The sequence below is a fragment of the Manis pentadactyla genome, chromosome 15 (genome assembly GCF_030020395.1).
Source record: "Manis pentadactyla isolate mManPen7 chromosome 15, mManPen7.hap1, whole genome shotgun sequence".
Lineage (NCBI taxonomy): Eukaryota > Metazoa > Chordata > Mammalia > Pholidota > Manidae > Manis > Manis pentadactyla.
In genome coordinates, this window is record NC_080033.1 from 20,422,392 (window position 1) to 20,441,090 (window position 18,699).

The following is an 18,699-nucleotide window of genomic DNA, read 5'->3' on the forward strand; positions in this document are numbered from 1 at the left end:
TCCAAGGTCAATAGTAACTGATTAAGCTAAGTTGTAAGCATAAAATTACTCAATTTTTAAATCAAAGACATCTTTGCTTGCATCTTGCTTCCTACTTACATCTTCATCTTCAAACTGAATATCACTTTTCTCTCAGATACATCACGAGGTCTACATGACACCCTCTAAGTGCAGCCTAGGGCATGTTATTTTTTATCATGTTACTTAACTAACAACTGATTACTACTTTCTTTTTGCTGAATAATATCTTTAAGTACATACATGAAGTAAGGAAGAACTGCTGTGGACTAAATTCAATACAGAGACAGCCATTGATAGATACTTTTTTATAGATGAATTAATGGAAAAAATGTCAATGGAATCTTTTGTATTTTCTGGTTTGGGAAGTACTTATTAAAAACAAAAGAGTCTAGAAAACAATTATTTGAAAATGCATGAACATCTTTAGAAAGCATGATTTAGAATCAAGATAAAAAAAAGGCTCCAGAAGTGGATTTCTTGAATTAAAAATTGAGACTGGTTTCTCCTGTTGAGAGCAAAATAATAGTATTATTCCCTGAGTAAGACAAAGCTAGAATGATTTATGTGGAGCATAACTAAAAACCATAGAAGCCGTATTTTGAGAGATACGTTAAGGAAAATTAAATCTGAGTCCCAACATAAATTTATATTGGGTGCCATTGCTGGGAACAGAAAACAATCTAAGTGTGTCTTATCACAGATTATTAACAATAAGAATTAGGTGTGTACAGAAATCATTGGAATACTGAAGGTGTGTGACTACAAATGACCTCAAACCAATACAAATTGATACACTGGTAGAACAAGTACCTCTATTGCAACCTCTAATGGAGATAAGAGACCAAGACAGCCCATCAATGCCTGTACTTTCTGAGTTTGTAAGCTACCATCTTATCTGTTACTGCTGATGTAATTGCCTCTTAGTACCCAGTTTGAATATAGATGCTGAAATAATGCAAAAGAATTCCACTTTACTCTTCTATGATCTTTGTTACTAGCACAGGGAATATGACTCTAGTCTCTCTTTTTTTTCCTTTCAAAAATCTCACTCAATCACACAATTGACAGAAACAAATCTACATTCAGAAGCCTAGTTGGCATGGGAGTCTGGGGAGTATAATTTAATGCACTGTCTCTCCAAATAATGGAGTGAGAAAACCAGTCCAGAATATCCACCAGGGAAAAATATTTAAAATCTATAGTGAAATTTTATTAGTAGGTCACCTAATATATCGATATGAGAGTTCTACATATCTTTTTGTGTTCCTTGTTAGTGTAATTTGTGTACATCAACATTTCCCAAAGAGTGAAGAATAAGAATAGCAACTTAAAAATTACTTTGATTTCTTTGCCAAAACTTTAGGCAAAAAAAACAATATTCTAATGGTCTGATACAGTAATGGTAATGTTAACTTTGAATGTACTTAGGAAATTATAGGAAGAGACAAACTTCAACATTCGTCAAAATGAAATTAATTACAGATGAATAGTAATTCTAAATTTTTTAGATAATTCTAATTATTTTACTATTTACTATACAATTAAACTTGAGTAAAAATACTTTGTAAGAAGGAATTAAAAACAAATTTTTATAAAGTCCAATTTTTTTTCTTGGGATAATATTTTTTAAAGTTAAAAAAAATTACACAGTAAACATGAGAAAAATATTCAAACCCATGGTTTAAAGATGTTGACAATGTCCTTTCAAGGATTGATCTTCCAAACATTTATTCTGTGAAGCCGGTTCCCACTAACCAATATGATGCAAGCCAAACTCCAGGTTTATTTAATAACAGTGAGGCAGGAGAGAGAGGTAACCATTTAAGCAAGTCTTATTTTTGTCCATCCTATGGCTCTATCATGGTGCAATTGTCCTATATGATAAATGACTTTCAGTTTGATACAGGTGATGTTTAGGTAATATCGTTAGTCCCTATAGGAAAAAAGATATACCAATATGAAGACAAAACCTTATCAATCAGATAAAATAACATTTTTTTACATGGTTTTATGTGTTTAACCTAAAACACCAAGCGTCCAAATGAAGTTTCGGAGAGAACTGTGCTAAGATATAGAATTTAAATGGAGACTTTTTGGGGCATCTACATGGTCTTCATCTCAAATTAGATTTGAAAATTCTGGGGTTGAATTAGAAATGCCGGACAACAGGGCTCAGTTGAAATCCCTTATTGGGTTAATGGCAAAAATTGGAATAAATCCCTTGGCTATTTGAAAGACACACAAGCCACAGAGGCAGAGCATTGCCAGGAAGCTCTAAAAGTAAATAAGGTGGATTGTGTGGTTATAATTAGAATTTCATGAGAGCAGGGATTCATTTGTGGGGTCACTCTGGTGAGAGTGAATGATACTAATATTTACATTCTGAAATTACCACTGATCAAATTTTTTATAAATAATATACTTTCATCTGAGGGGTTATGTCCTCAAACCTGGAAAATAATACAAATAGATACATCTAACCATATATTAAATTCCTTTGAAATTGAAGAAAAGGATGAGATTATTCCTTTTGGAACAATCATTTACATTTACAGTAACTGTAATATTTGATATTACAATGTTTCCCTTTAATTCATAGTTTAATGAAAAGTGTTTATCTATGTCACTTTACCTTTGGCCCTAGATGAGAAGAGAGAGAAGGTGATCAGGGCCGTTAAGAAGATGGTAGTGTTGGTAGAGACTTGACAGCTTCTTATGGAAATTTTTCTTCAGGAGTTTAGAGAAGAGGTTGTGAGGATGAGGTGAGAGGAGGAATCAAAGGCAGAGCAACATCTTAGAGGATTGTTTTTACTAAGTAAGTTTCTTTGGAGTGAGAAGGAGACAGCAACTTAGTTTTCCCATTTATCAGCATTATTTTAAATCACTAGTAAACTGAGCTTAGCGCATAAATATATATTACTGAAATCAAGTCAGGAAATAACGTGGTAGAGTCATCACTAGTTTTTATCTTGAAAATAGTCAAATCAGAAAATCGTCAACTCAGGGGGATATAATTATGACTCCACATTATTTGTACCAAAAGTAGTGTAAGTCCCAAAGTAATCATAATGGAACACAAAAGACTCTCAATGACTGGAAAAAACAGCTCCAAAAAAGAGCACCAAAATTGAATAATGTTTTAATGTGTTTTTTGCAGTGATGAATTTGTACTTCTGACTCGATAGAACTGCACTGTATTGGGAATCATACTACAACTACCTAGTTCTCTTTACATACTAACTCTATGATCTTGAGACGATTCTTCAGCCTAATTGGAATGTGTGTATATAATGAAATGTGTAGGTAATTCCAGACATCCCTTGGAGAACTCAGTGTTTTTACCTTACATAACACAGAGCATAAAGATGGTAAAAACAAATCATGTTAGATTTTTCCAGTTGGAAAAGAAACTGAATATGCTAAACCTGATTAATCAACCTCATGAATAGAGTCCAGAAACATCTGTACATCCAGAGATTTTAGTTCAAATTAGAATCACCTCCATTTATCAGTTTTGTTAACTATAAGAACTCAAATAATTAAGTTATATGAGCTCTTTTATTATATATAGATGAAATACTAGCGTATGCAAAGCTCATAAGGGAAGAAAATAGAAAATTGGCTTTTAAAACATGTTACAAAATATCCAAATTTTGGAATCATATTACAAACATACTTATCATGGAAGGATAACACAGCATTACCAAAGGCTTGGATCAGAGTTGAAAGGCTGATAGCTTTTTCTTTTACTACCTGCCATGCAGGGTTTTGGGGCTGGCCCCTTCCCATGTAGCATTAATAATGAAAAGTATCTTAAGTTTACTTCTCAAGGGAGATAATTCTCTTGCGTTGATGACAGAATTCCAGTAGACCTTTCAATACAGTTTATTCTACCCATAAACTTTTAAAATGTACATATTCTTATTTTTTATGCATGTTAAGTTGTAAAGAGTTTCCTGTGCTGAACAGGCCTTGGCAAAAAAGACATATTCTCCCCTTTTACTTCCTCTGCAATATTCTCCTATCCAAATAGGCTCAGAGAAAGCCACAGGGTGTTTGTTTTCCCTAAGAAAACCAAAATATATCTACAGAATGCAGTTGCTTCAAAACTTATAAGTATTACATTTATTTACACATATTGTAACATGTAGATGTTTGCAAAGAAAATAAAATTTTAAATCCATGTCAATAAAATTTTAACAAACTTTACTAGAACTTGAAAAAAATTTGGAAAAGATTATTTTTGAGGTAATAATGTCCTTTTTGTTTTCTGTTCAATGCAAAGGAAAAGGGCTCAGTCAAGTCAAATTCTTTATTCCCAGTTCATAATTATTGTAGTTAACTGAAATACAAATTATATAGGGTAGTTGGTACACTGGAGAGAATGAAATGTCATGAAGTTTCTAAAACTTGGTCATTTCCATGATGCTTCCAGACCTGAAAATGGCGTTTTTCACTCATTGAAGGTAGAATTTTATTTTATGAATAGATACGTGATGATGTCATTGCCACTTTGTTTTGCCAGGTTTTGCTATTTCTGATAAGTATTAATAACAGCTTTATTTAAATCACTAATAATCAGTGTATCAGCTGAAGCCGGTCAGGTTAGGTACCTGGGGACTGAATCAGATTTGAGTTAATTGATTTTAAATCAGTTGCCTGGTCCAGTCAAATCTTCATTCAAACACTATTATTTGAATCATTTAATGAAACTATTCATTTGGAACCACGAAGCTAGGTTAAAAAACAAAATTGGTGAGGAGATTGTCCAGTTTCTATAAAAATCCAATTAGGGTATAAATTCCCAAATGTCAGAATTAAGGGAACAGAAATGTTACAGAAGAAATTCAAAGAACTGACAAATTTAATATCTTGCTTGGGAAGACTGTGGGGGAGAAACTATCATCATTTCACTGGAGAAAGGACTTTTGTCTCTCTTCCTATAATTTTGCAAAGCTGGTACTCACATTGCTGTTTGAGAGAATGACTGAAAGAGATAAAAAGGATCCACTGTTTTATTGTTTTCACTTTCTTACCACCAATATCATATCTTAAGTCAGAACATGGATTGCACTTTTTATGTCAAGCCCTAAAAGAAAAAGGCCAAGGACGAGGGTATATAGGTTCTCCTTGTCCATCATCTTATTATTATTTTTATTTGAATTTTTGTTTATTTAAACATATTAAATAGAAATGTATAAAGATTATATATTAGTATTACTGTATATATTTGTATAAATACTAAGTAAATACATGTGCTTAGCTCCCCTTCTTCAAAATTAGAATATTACCAATTCCAATAAATGTTATGTTTTACCACCCTATTAGATTCTCCTTACTTTTGTTCATAAGGTAATATTATTCCAAGTTTTTTTGACTTTTTGAAAAATATTACCACATATATGTAGTAGAGTTTTGTTTTTGAACTTTAAATGCTTTCAGCTCTATATTTTTCTATGCCTTTTTTATCCAGCAATCCATTTTTAAGACTCATTTATGTTGTTGTTTAAACTGCCATGTACTCATTTTAACTGACAATCCATTGTATGCCTATGCCATAATTTACCCACATTCCTATGGAAAGAAACCTTTCCCATGCAATTTTTTTTTTCTGTCACAAAAAAAAAAAAAACTGCAATGAATATTTTAGTTTGTGGGATATTTTAACACCTACCCTCCAAGAAAAATAAAAGGCAAGATAGGTTTTCAGATAAAACATATTCCCTTCCCCCCATTATTGCTGTGAGGTAAAAATCAACACAAATTAGTTTATGGGGAACCAGTGGCCTCCCCCTTCTGTTAACAGAAATCTCAATATTTGGACTCTAGTTATAAATACCCAACAAGTATTTATTGGATGAAATTTGTTATTGGAGCTGGAGCTAGGGTTTGGAGGCAGAATATTCTCAACCTGCCATATCTGGAGGTAGGGCTTCCACTGAAATAAGAGTGTGGGCTGGGCGGAAGAAGGGAGCCCCGGACATCTCAGCGCACTGGCCTGGAGTAGAGTTTCTGCCACACAGCACTGAATGAGGTGGGAAAGGGATGATAAATGCTGGTGGCATTTATAGATGGCATTGGTAGCCCATTTAGACATATATATGTGGGCGGCATGGGAACAGTAGCCCTTGGCTGGCATGCAGGGAGAGGAGGAGCCCTGCCTTCTTGACTGCACCTGTCCCGACTTCCTGAGCTGGCGTTGGGGGAAGAGGGCTGGGGCTTGTGACTCAAATGTCAGAGACTCTCACTCTTCACACCAAGATTTAGTAGATTTTCTTGAGTAGTTATCTTGCCATTTGCTTAAACACTTTGGGATGCTCTTCAGGGACTTTGGTTGTTTTTACATGTTAGGGTTGTTTCACTGAGAAGCACCGTGGAACTCCACACCTTGCTATTCTGGGTCAGTTTCCCTGACTTCTGGTAGAATATTGTTCTTTCATGTTTTAAAAATTCATTCTGCCAGTCTGTCTTTTTCTTGGCATGTTTAGATATTAAGTGTGGCTATTGATATCTTTAAATCTAGGTCTAGTTAAGTCTAGCATTTCTTTTGTTTGCTTCTTTTTGTTACCCTTAATCTATTTCTGCTTTCTGCCTATTGAGTCATTTGGAAATTTATTATTTAAATATCTCATCTTTTCCCTTTATCTCTTTGCATTGTTCTTTTAGTGACTGTCCAAAAGAATTACAGTTATATACTTGTCTTTTCTCATTCTACTTAGAAACAGTATTTTACTACTTTGAGTGGCGATAGAAACCTTAGCACAGTGTGCATTCTACTGCCCTCCCTTTTGCTGTACCTGCCATATATTACCCTTGTACACATTGAAATTCTGTGATATAATGTTACACTTTTTCATTTAACTATCAGAGGCATTTTAAAGAACTCAAGAACAGATGAAGAGTCTGTCTTGTTTACTCAGGTGCTTACCATTTCTGCTGCTGCTCTTCATTCCTAATGATCCCAGTTTACCTCCGGTGTCTTCCTCAACGAAAACCTTCTCTTAGTAATTCTTTTAGTGCAGGTCTGCTGGCAACAACTTCTCTTAGTTTCATTTCATCTGAAAGTGTGTTATTTCCCTTCATTCCTTTAAGGGAAATAGGAATGAAGGGTATTTATATATAGTGAAAATATAAAAAATATTTATACTTTCACTAGGTACAGACTATGCTAAAAGGTTTCTTCATTCAGTATTTAAAATTTTTCTTTCACTCTTTCTGTCCTCAGTTATTTCTGAAGTAGAATTTGTCAATCTTCAAATAGTTATTCTCCAACAATTGATGCAATATATATTTTTTTCTGGTTTTGCTTTGAAAAAGGCTTTTCTTTGTCTCTAATTTCAAGTACTTTTATTACAAATGATACAGATTTCTTTTATCCTCTGGGTTTGATGGTTTCTTGAATATGTAAGTTATGTCTTTTATGAATATGGAGAGGTGTTCAGCTAGTATGTATTCAAATATTTCCCTGCACTCTTTTTCTCTTTTCCTTCTAGGTCATTTGGTTCCTTATTCTCTGTGCATTTTTTTTTTCTAATATGTTTGCATCTGTTGTTTAGATCTCTTTGTAGAGCTTGATATAATTAATAGAAATAATTTCTATTAATCTACAATTTTACTTTTTCCTCTGGCATATCCACCCTACTATTAAGCACATCCAGAGAGGTTTTAATTGGGGGGTTGTTACTATTAAGTTATGAAATTTCCATTTGATTCTTCTTACATATTTCCTGAGCTTTCTAGTTTTCCATTTATTGCAAGGGTGATCACTTACTTTTTGGAACATTTTTTAATAGCTGCTTTAAAGTCTTTGTCAAATACTTCCAACATTTGTGTTATGTCATTGGCATCCACTGATTGTTATATCATATACCTTTTGATATTTCCCTTGTGTATTGAATACATTTTAAAAGCATCTTGGACATCTTGAATATTGTGTTATGAGGCTTTTATGTCTTCTAAGACCTGTAGATAATGTTTATATTTTTTTTAGCAGACAGTAACCTTGTCTTTAAGCCACAAGTTCCACCCAGCCATCTCTGGTTTGTGTTTTCAGTATTATTTTTGTTTACTGTATCTGGAGTGTGCTATGCTCTAGAACAGTCTGGGAACTGGGTGGCTGTCTACCTCTTAGTTTAGTTTCCAAGGTCTTTTGAGTACCTTTAAGGACAGATTTTTGCATGCATATATACCTTGGTGTATGTGTATGTGTTTTGTATGTGTGTGGGGCGGGGGGTAGTAATCCCAGGAGTTGGTAAACAACTTTAAATATTTTTTTCTCAAGTTCTTCCCTTTCTGCTATCTCTGTGGCACCTTCCAATTCCCTGGAAGTCCCTTTTCCAGTAGTCTAGCTAGAATGCTGGCAATTTATTTATCCTTTGCCACTGCATATTGCTTGTTACTGTTCCCTCATCCAGGGCCAGGTGTCAGGAGGACAGGAAGAGGAAAGTCAGTCAGAGATTTGTCACACACGGTTGGGACTGCAGCTTCTCCAGTCAAAGAGGAAGGCTCACTCCCTTCAGAGCTGGAGATGGCCATGGACCCCTGCTGCCCTAAAGTTGGTACCAGGAAACTTCATTCTCTGCAGGCCTGAACTAGAGAGCAATGCCAGGAGTGCCCTCTGCATGTGCCAGGGCCCACTTCCCCTTAGGGATCCACTGATTCCAGGCAGGAGACACTGGAGGAGAAACAACGTAGTGACTTCATCATTGATTCAGTGTTATTTCCAATCCTGGTCTTTCTCCTAAACCTTCCTGTTACTATTGACTTTTAGGAATTCACATATCTGTTCCATGCTTTCTGTCCAGGCCTTTTAGTCTCACCGACTAGACTGACAACGTGTAGAATGCTCACTCCATCTTACCCAGAACCAGAGCACTGTTGATGCTTTAAGGCATAATATTCAATCATAATCAAAATTCAATCATAATGGTTTAGATACATAGTATTTTATAATTCTGCTAATACATTTATATGCAACTTTGAAATTCCTGAATGTCATTCTCCAAGTCAGGATAGATAGTGGCACCCTAATAATTTATATTATCATCCTACTGAAGAGAAGCAGTGATTCTTGTTCTTACATTTTTATGTCCACATAAAGGAAAACTATCATACTTCACACTTGCACGTTGTTGGCCATCTCTGAAAATAGCGTCCTCTTCAGATGTGATTTACATATGTAACAAAATCAAAGCAGAATAAAGCTTGAGAAATATTAGAAATATTTTCTTGGACCATATCTTTCAGCTGCTCATTGTCCTGAGTTTTTATTAAGTTTGATCGACAAACATTTCTTGATTTAGGTTCTAGATATACCTAATTGAAAATAGGTCTTTTTGTTTAACAAAAGTTTTCAAGTATGGGAGTTAATTACAAAAAACAGAAAGTAATCTCTTTCATTTAATAATGATTATTAAAATATGTTTTGTCATCTTAAAGTAGAGTATAAAAACAGTTGCTTTCATAGTCAAATCTTTTTTTCAAGACAATGCTGTAAAGATGATTTAGTACTGAATGCAAGGAATATGCTTAATAGAGGGCCCATTGTGCCATAACACAGAACGTAGAGACATGACATGAGTCTGAATCGTTTTTAGAAAGCTGTTATTTAACATACAAATTATGCAAGAAAAAGAAGTTTGTGTAAGATATCTGAGTTAGAGCAGCAGTGAATCATTTTAGAAACACCGTTAGATATGAAAAAAATACACCACCACATTATTATGCCATATTGAAGACATGCAACTTAAGATTTCAGTGCAGCTAAATTCAAAAGTAAGCATGATAAATTAGACTGCATCTACAAAGAATTAACGAAAGAGGGACCAAACCAAATCAACGTAGTCCCAAAATCATTATTTCAGTTAGATTTTTACATTATTTTGTGCTATGTCACCAATGTCGATGCCTGTAAATTATCCACAGATCCCAAGACATAAAAGCTTCAAGCACATGCATTCCACAGTATGATGCCAAAATCCAATGTAGATACTCTCTGAGCTCAGGAATGGAAAATTTACTTTGATATTCAATATATAATCTCTTTTTTATAGACCTTATAAAAGGAACAGTTTGTACATCAAATGATGAAAGTGGCTTGCTTTAACTAGGAGCTTTATTTTAGAATGTTTTGGCAATCTGCCTGTTGTGTGAGTGCATACATGTGTGTGTGCACTTATGAGATTGGAAAAAGACAGAAAAGTTTTGATATGCTACAAATCCAATGCTCCCCACGATAAGGTCACTTTTTGTGGGATCTAGGCCACGTCCCAAGCCAATGGTGATCTAATACTAATATAGAAACTGGCTTCTGCCGCTGATGCAGCTCAATCCATAGAGTGTATAGTAACCCAGATAAGACTGTTGGTGACCAAAGCAGAGCCAAATGCCACGCCTGAATTATGATAGTTCTGCAAATGAGACATCTCATATGACCGCAAACCTTTTATGGAAGATTTCTGGAGTGTTTTTAGTTATGACTCACATCATTTCATCTCCCTGTGTTATCTTCCATGAACATCAAATAGATATTCATATGGTATGTGTATTCATGACCATCCGGTTCTGCCTTGGTAGGATAATCTGGGTTTGGGTTTTACTTATGGGTTTTCAGCATGCTTTCTGAATTTTAAGTAACTTAAGCAATATAGTAGACTGTATTCTGGATTTTGGTGTCTCCTTAAAAGGCAAGTTTTTTCCTTTGAAATGTGTTTCATATGCATGTACTTGATACAGGAAAATCTCTGAGATTCAGAATCTAACATAAACTAAAAATGTACTTTAGAGATTGTGTGGTTACATTTAAATCAAATCTGATTTAAATGCTTCAAAGAGAATCTATAGAGAGAGAAATTTGGTCAGTGACTTGCTGTATGGTAAGGTAGGAGTGTGTGTGTATTTGTGTAATATGCTCTGTGCTTAGAGAATAGTATGATATTTACGGTTGGTTGGGATTGCTTACTCCATTCTCAGGAGCTATAATCACTTTTGCAATCAACTTTGAGGTTTTATTAAAATAAAATATATGTTTAATTAATGAAATGTCTGCCTAAAGGGTCCAGTCTAAATTTTATATATATACATATTGCTTTCACATTAAGCATACATTCTGGTGTTGATCAAATTTGTATGCATATTAAATAGCAATATAACTGTTCATATTTAACTTAAGGCTAAGTCTTGCATCAATTTCTCAATAGTGTTTTTGTTGTTAACATTTTGTTATAGATCCAGTCTGGTTTTCTTTTTCTACTACATTATTTCTGTCTTTTGCTCACTTGATGTTTTAATCTTTGTCCTCAAGCCTTATATTTACTAATCCCCTTTATTCCATCATTCCACTGGCTTGCATTCATAGACCGCTGAACTGATTTTGCATGTAAGCACTGAGACGAACATCTGTAAGGTTGGCCTTCCATCTCTATTTGAAATCTCTGTATCTCAACAAAAGGACTAATGTGACTAGAAAAATTACTATCCAAACATCAAAATTATAGGTCATCAGAAACAAGTTGCACAGAGTTTTATCCAGATGGGTTTGTGGCAAAATATTTACCTGGAATATGGGAATAAAATGACATATTCTCCTCAACTTTTGAGTCTTTTCAAACTGATTGAACTATTTGCTAAACAGTATATTACATCAGACAAGGCTATTATTACATATGTGTATATCAACACATTACATACTTTCTTATTATAATCTAATCACATATATGGGAGGCAATGCTATTCTAAAATGTAGCTATAAAATAAGACCGTGTGGTATATTATGGTACAGATTTATATATGGCAAATTATTAGATTTTATAAGATTATCAGTGTTGAAATAGAACAGAGATGGTAACTTATCTAATGATTTATTTTAAATAGTCTTGAAAATAACAGTTTAATATTAGTTATCATTTAGATATGTGGTCATGGAAAGCCCTGCTTTTTTAAGCATCAATTTGATGTGTCAAATGCACAGCAAAATTGTAGCAGTTTTCCTAAGCTTAAACAGTCAAAAAATTCAAAAAGTAGTAAAAGTCCTGAGGTGGTTATTGTAAAATCATGAGGCAGTATTTATAAACAAAGCCCTATAGTTGCCATAGTTCCCATGCCCTTACTTCTTATCGCCTTGAGATGTAATTGATGTAGTATGCTGTTTCCCATTGTTTAAAAATTTCTAAAAGTATTGATGAGACCAGCTTATATTGCATATGTATTTTATGAGGAACTGAATTTGAAAATCATGCAAAGCTATCCATAAATTTAATTGTTTGTGTGTTTAATTACTTATGCAAAGAAGATTTTGTGGCAAAACCTTTCATTATGAGTGTGTGATAGCATATATTAATATCTTCAAGCATATCTTTATAATAACAAGGAATCACACTGAGAAATGTGCTTTTATATACCAACCATTGCAAATACTGTTACTGATAATTTTCTCTATAGTATGAACTGAAGTACCTGGATAATAAGAAGCAGATTATTGAATCATTTTTTATACTAACATAACATTGATATACACTCTTATGAAGGTCTCACAAGAAAAACAATGTAATTACTACATTTACCCTTATTATCAAGCCCCCCCGATACCCCATCGCAGTCACTGTCCACCAGTGTAGTAAGATGCCACAGAGTCCCTATTTGTCTTCTCTGTCTTCCCTGTGAACCCCACACACACCATGTGCACCAATCACGATACGCCACAATCCCCTTCTCCCACCCTCCCTATCCACCCTCCCACAGCCCTCCCCTTTGGTAACCACTAGTCCCTTCTTGGAGTCTGTGGGTCTGCTGATATTTTCTTCCTTCAGTTTTGCTTCGTTGTTATAGTCCACAAATGAGGGAAATCATTTGGTATTAGTCTTTCCCTGCCTGACTTATTTCACTGAGAATAATACCCTTTAGCCCCATCCATGTTGTTGCAAATGGTAGGATTTGTTTCTTTCTCATGACTGAATAGTATTCCATATGTATATGTACCACATCTTCTCTATCCATTCATCTACTGATGGACACGTAGGTTGCTTCCATATCTTAGCTATTGTAAATAGTGCTGTGAAAAACATAGGGGTGTATATGTCTTTTAGAATCTGTGAAATTCTTTTATTTGAGTAAATTCCTAGCAGTGGAATTCCCAGGTCAAATAGTATTTCTATTTTTAGTTTTTTGAGGAACCTCCATATTGCTTTCCACAATGATTGAAATAGTTTACATTCCTACCAGCAGTGTAGGAAGGTTACCCTTTCTTTCTATCCTTGCCAGTATTTGTTGTTCCTAGTCTTTTCTATGTTGGCGGTCCTAACTGGTGTGAGGTGATATCTCATTGTGTTTTTAATTTGCATTTCCCTGATAATGAGCAATGTGGAGCATCTTTCCATGTGCCTGTTGGCCATCTGAACTTCTTCTTTGGAGAGGTGTCTGTTCATATCCTCCACCCATCTTTTAATAGGGTTATTTGCTTTTTGGGTGTTGAGGTGTGTGAGTTCTTTATATTTTTTTGGATGTTAACCCCTTGTTGGATATGTCATTTGCAAATTTGTTCTCCCATTCTGTAGGATGCCTTTTTTGTTCTGCTGATGGTGTCCTTTGCTGTACAGAATATTTTAGCATGATGTAGTCTCATTTCTTCGTTTTTGCTTTTGTTCCCTTGCCCAAAGAGGTGTGTACAGGAAGAAGTTGCTCATGTTTATATTCAGGAGATTTTTGCCTATGTTTTCTAAGAGTTTTATGGTTTCATGACTTAACATTCAAGTCTTTAATCCATTTCGAGTTTACTTTTGTATAGGGTTAGGCAATAATCCAGTGTCATCATCCTCTTGCATGTAGCTGTCTAGTTTTGCCAACAACAGCTGTTGAAGAGAAAGTCATTTCTCTATTGTATATCCACAGCTCTTTAATCATATATTAATTGACCATATAATATCCGGTCATATTATATCAGGGCTCTCTAGTCTGTTCCATTGGTCAATGGGTCTGTTCTTGTGCCAATACCAAATTGTGTTGATTACCATGGCTTTGTAGTAGAGCTTGAAGTCAGGGAGCAAAATCGCCCCCTATTTATTCTTCCTTCTCAGAAATGCTTTGACTATTCAAGGTCTTTTGTGGTTCCATATGAATTTTAGAACTACTTGGTCTAGTTCTTGAAGAACGCTGTTGGTATTTTGATAGGGGTTGTATTGAATCTGTAGATTGCTTTAGGCAGGAAGGCCATTTTTATAATATTAATTTTCCTATCCATGAGCATGAGATCCATTTACTGCTATCTTCTTTAATTTCTCTCATGAGTGTCTTGTAGTTTTCAAAGTATAGGTCTTTCACTTCCTTAGTTAAGTTTATTCCTAGGTATTTTATTCTTTTAGATGCCATTGTGAATGGAATTGTTTTCCTGATTTCTCTTTCTGCTAGTTCCTCATTACTATATAGGAATGCAACAGATTTCTATGTATTAATTTTGTATCCTGCAAATTTGCTGAATTCAGATATTAGATGTAGTAGTTTTGGAGTGGATTCTTTAGGGTTTTTTATGTATAGTATCATGTCATCTGTAAACAGGAACGGTTTAACTTGTTCCTTGCCAATCTGCATGCTTTTTATTTCTTTGTGTTGTCTGATTGCCATGGCTAGGACCTCCAGAGCTATGTTGAATAAAAGTGGAGAGAATGGGCATCCTTGTCTTGTTCCGGATCTTAAAGGAAAATCTTTCAGCTTCTCACTGTTAAGTATGATGTTGGCTGTGGTTTTGTCATATATGCATTTATTATGTTGAGGTACTTGCCCACCATACCCATTTTGTTGAGTTTTTTTGTAATGAATGGATGTTGAATTTTTTGGAATGCTTTTTCAGCATGTATGGAGACGATCTTGTGGTTTATGTCCTTGTTTTTGTTGATGTGGATGATGTTGATGGATTTTTGAATGTTGTACCATCCTTGCAGCCCTGGAATTAATCCTACTTGATTGATAGAAGATCTTTGGATGTATCTTTTGAATTCGGTTTGCTAATATTTTGTTGAGTATTTTTGCATCTGTGTTCATATCAGGGATATTGGTCTGTAATTTTCTTTTTTTATGATATCTTAGCCTGGTTTGAGTATTAGAGTGATGCTGGCCTCGTAGAATGAGTTTGGGAGTATTCCCTCCTCTTCTACTTTTTTGGAAAACTTTAAGGAGGATGGGTAATAGGTCTTCACAAAATGTTTGATAAAATTCAGCAGGGAAACTATCTGGTCCAGGAGTTTGTTCTTAGGTAGATTTTAAATTACCAATTGAATTTCCTTGCTGGCAATTGATCCATTCAGATTTTCTGTTTCTTTCTAGGCCAGCCTTGGAAGGTCGTATTTTCTTAGAAATTTGTCCATTTCTTCTAGGTCATCCAGTTTGTTAGCATATAATTTTTTGTAGTATTCTCTCATAATTTTTGTATTTCTGTGGTATCCATAGTGATTTTTTCTTTCTCATTTCTGATTCCTTTTATGTGTGTAGACTCTCCTTTTTTCTTGATAAGTCTGGCTAGGGGTTCGTCTATTGTTTTTATTTTCTCAAAGAACCAGCTGCTGTTTTCATTGATTCTTTCTATTGTTTTATTCATTTCTGCTCTAATCTTTATTATGTCCCTTCTTCTACTGACTTTGGGCCTCATTTGTTCTTTTTCTAGTTTCATTTTAGAGTTTAGACTGTTCATTTGGGATTGTTCTTCTTTCCTGAGATAGGCCTGTATTGCAATATACTTCCCTCTTTGCATGTCCTTTGCTGTGTCCCACAGATTTTGTAGTGTTGAATCATTGTTGTCATTTGTCTCCATACATTGCTTGATCTCTGGTTTTATTTTGTCATTGACCCATTGATTATTTAGGAGCATGTTATTAAGCCCCCATGTGTTTGTGGACTTTTTTGTTTTCTTTGTGTAATTTATTTCTAATTTCATACCTTTGTCATCTGAGAAGTTGGTTGGTACAATTTCAATCGTTTTGAATTTGCTGAGGCTCTTTTTGTGGCCTAGTATTTCATCTATACTTGAAAATGTTCTCTGTGCACTTGAGAAGAATGTATATCCTGTTGCTTTTGCATGGAGTGTTCTGTAGAAGTCCATTAGGTCCATATGTTCTAATACATTGTTCTGTGCCTCTGTCTCCTTACTTATTTTCTGTCTGGTTGATCTGTCCTTTGGAGTGAGTCATGTGTTGAAGTCTCATAAAGTGAAGGCATTGCTTTCTATTTCCCACTTTAATTCTGTTAGTATTTGTTTCACATATGTAGGTGTTCCTATGTTGAGTGCATAGATATTTATAATAGTTATATCCTCTTGTACTGACCCCTTTATCATTATGTAATATCCTTCTTTGTCTCTTGTTACTTTGTTTTGAAGTCTATTTTGTGTGCTAAAAGTACTGCAATCCTGCTTTATTTTCCCTATTACTTCCATGAAATATCTTTTCCATCCCTTTACTTTCAGTCTGTTTATGTCTTTGGGTTTGAAGTCAGTGTCTTGTAGCATCGTATACACAGGTCTTTTTATTTTTCCATTCAGTACTCTATGTTTTTTGATTGGTACATTCAGACCATTTATATTTAATGTGATTATCAATAGGTATGTACTTATTGCCACTGCAGGCTTTACATTTGTGGTTACCAATGGTTCAAGGGTAATTCCCTTACTATCTAAAAATCTAATTTAACTCACTTATTATGCTACTGCAAACACTGCATATAGGTTCTTTATTTTTCCTCTTTTTTCTTTTCCTCCATTCTTTATATTTTGGTGTTATATTATGTACTCTTTATCCATTGATTGACTTTGGGGGTAGTAAATTTGATTTTCCATTTGCTTAGTATTTAATTGTTATACTTTCTTTGCTGTGTTTTTATATCCATTGGTGACAGCTATTTAGACTTAGAAATACTTGCATCTATAGCAGTCCCTCCAAAATGCACTGTAGAGATGGATTGTGTTAAATTCTCTCAGGTTTTGCTTATCTGGAATTTGTTTAATCCCTTCTTAAAATTTAAGTGATAACCTTGCTGGATAAAGTGGTTTGCAGCCCTTCTGCTTCATTGCATTAAATACATCATGCCACTCCCTTCTGGCCTGTAAGGTTTCTGCTGAGAAGTCTGATGATAGCCTGATGGGTTTCCTTTGTATGTGATCTTTTTTCTCTCTCTGGCTGCTTTAAAAGTCTATCCTTATTCTTCATCTTTGCCATTTTAACCATTATATGTCATGGTGTTCTCTTCTTTGGGTCCCTTGTGTTGGAAGATCTGTGCACCTCCACGGCCTGAGAGACTATCTCCTTCCCCAGATTGGGGAAGTTTTCAGCAATTACCTCCTCAATGACACGTTCTATCCCTTTTTCTCTCTGTTCTTTTTCTGGTGCTCCTATAATTCAAACATTGCTCCATTTGAATTGGACACAACGTTATCTCAATATTCTTTCATTCTTAGAGATCCTTTTTTCTCTCTGAGCCTCCACTTCTTTGTATTCCTCTTCTCTAATGTCCATTTACTGTCTCTTCTACTACATCTAATCTGCTTTTAAATCCCTCCATTTTATGTTTCATTTCAGATATGGAATTTCTTAATGATTGAATCTCTGTCCTAAATTCATCCCTGACTACTTGAATATTTTTCTTTACCTCCATGAGCATGTTTATTATTTTTATTTTGAATCCTCTTTCAGGAAGATTGATTAGTCCAGGTTCATTTGGCCCTTTTCTGCTGTTTGTGAGATTTTTGTTTGAACCAGGTTTCTTTGACATTTCATGTTTGTATGTGGTACCCTTTTGTGCCCAGAAGCTCTAGTCACTGGAGCTGTTCAACCTCTGGAGTGATGTCAGAAGTCACAGAGCAGCAGCGATGGTGCCTGAGGGAGAAAAGAGCTGTTTCCTGCTTCCCTGCTGCAGTGCCTGTCTCCACTGTCAGAACCAGTGGGCTAAGCACACAGGTGTAAGCCTCTATGCTTTGTGTCTATAGTTGTGGTAGGCGGGGTGACAGGCCTGTTTCCTGGGCAGGGACTGCTGGTTTGCAAGCTGGTGCAGGCATGCCAGGAGGAAGGCACAGCAGGCTGTGTATCACATTGGGGTCCTCGGAACTGAGTAGCCGGCCAGAGGGAAGGAGCACCTGAAGCTCCTGAAAGTTCCCAACCTGCTGGGCAGAGCCCACCCAGCCAACCTTGTCCACCTTTCCCTTCTCCCATGCAGCAAGCTCTGTGCAAATCCTGCCCCTTCAGCTGCTCTCTCAGTACTAGGAAGCCTCTGAGACCACCCACCTTTCCTTTGTCCCAGAACAGCTGGAGGTGGATCTTTGTCCTCCACAAACAACTGAAATCTCAGTCTCTCCAAGTCTTCCACCTGTCTTAGCTTTTCAACACCACTAATCTCCAGAGCACCATGAAGTGTATGTTTCTGGAAGACTGGGTGTTCAGTCTGGGTGCTCAGACTGGGTGTTCAGCAGTCCTAGGCTTCCATCCCCTCCCTGCTCTGTTTCTCTTCCTTCTGCTAGTGAGCTGGGTGGGGGAAGGTCTTGGGTCCCGCTGGACCAAGGCCTTTGTACATTACCCTGTTTTGTGAGGTCTGCTCTGTTCTTCAGGTGTATGCAGTCTGGCGCAGCCTTCTTTCCTGTTGGTCTTTTAGGAATTGTTGTATTAACTATATTTTCGTATTATATGTGGTTTTGGTATGAGTTCTCTG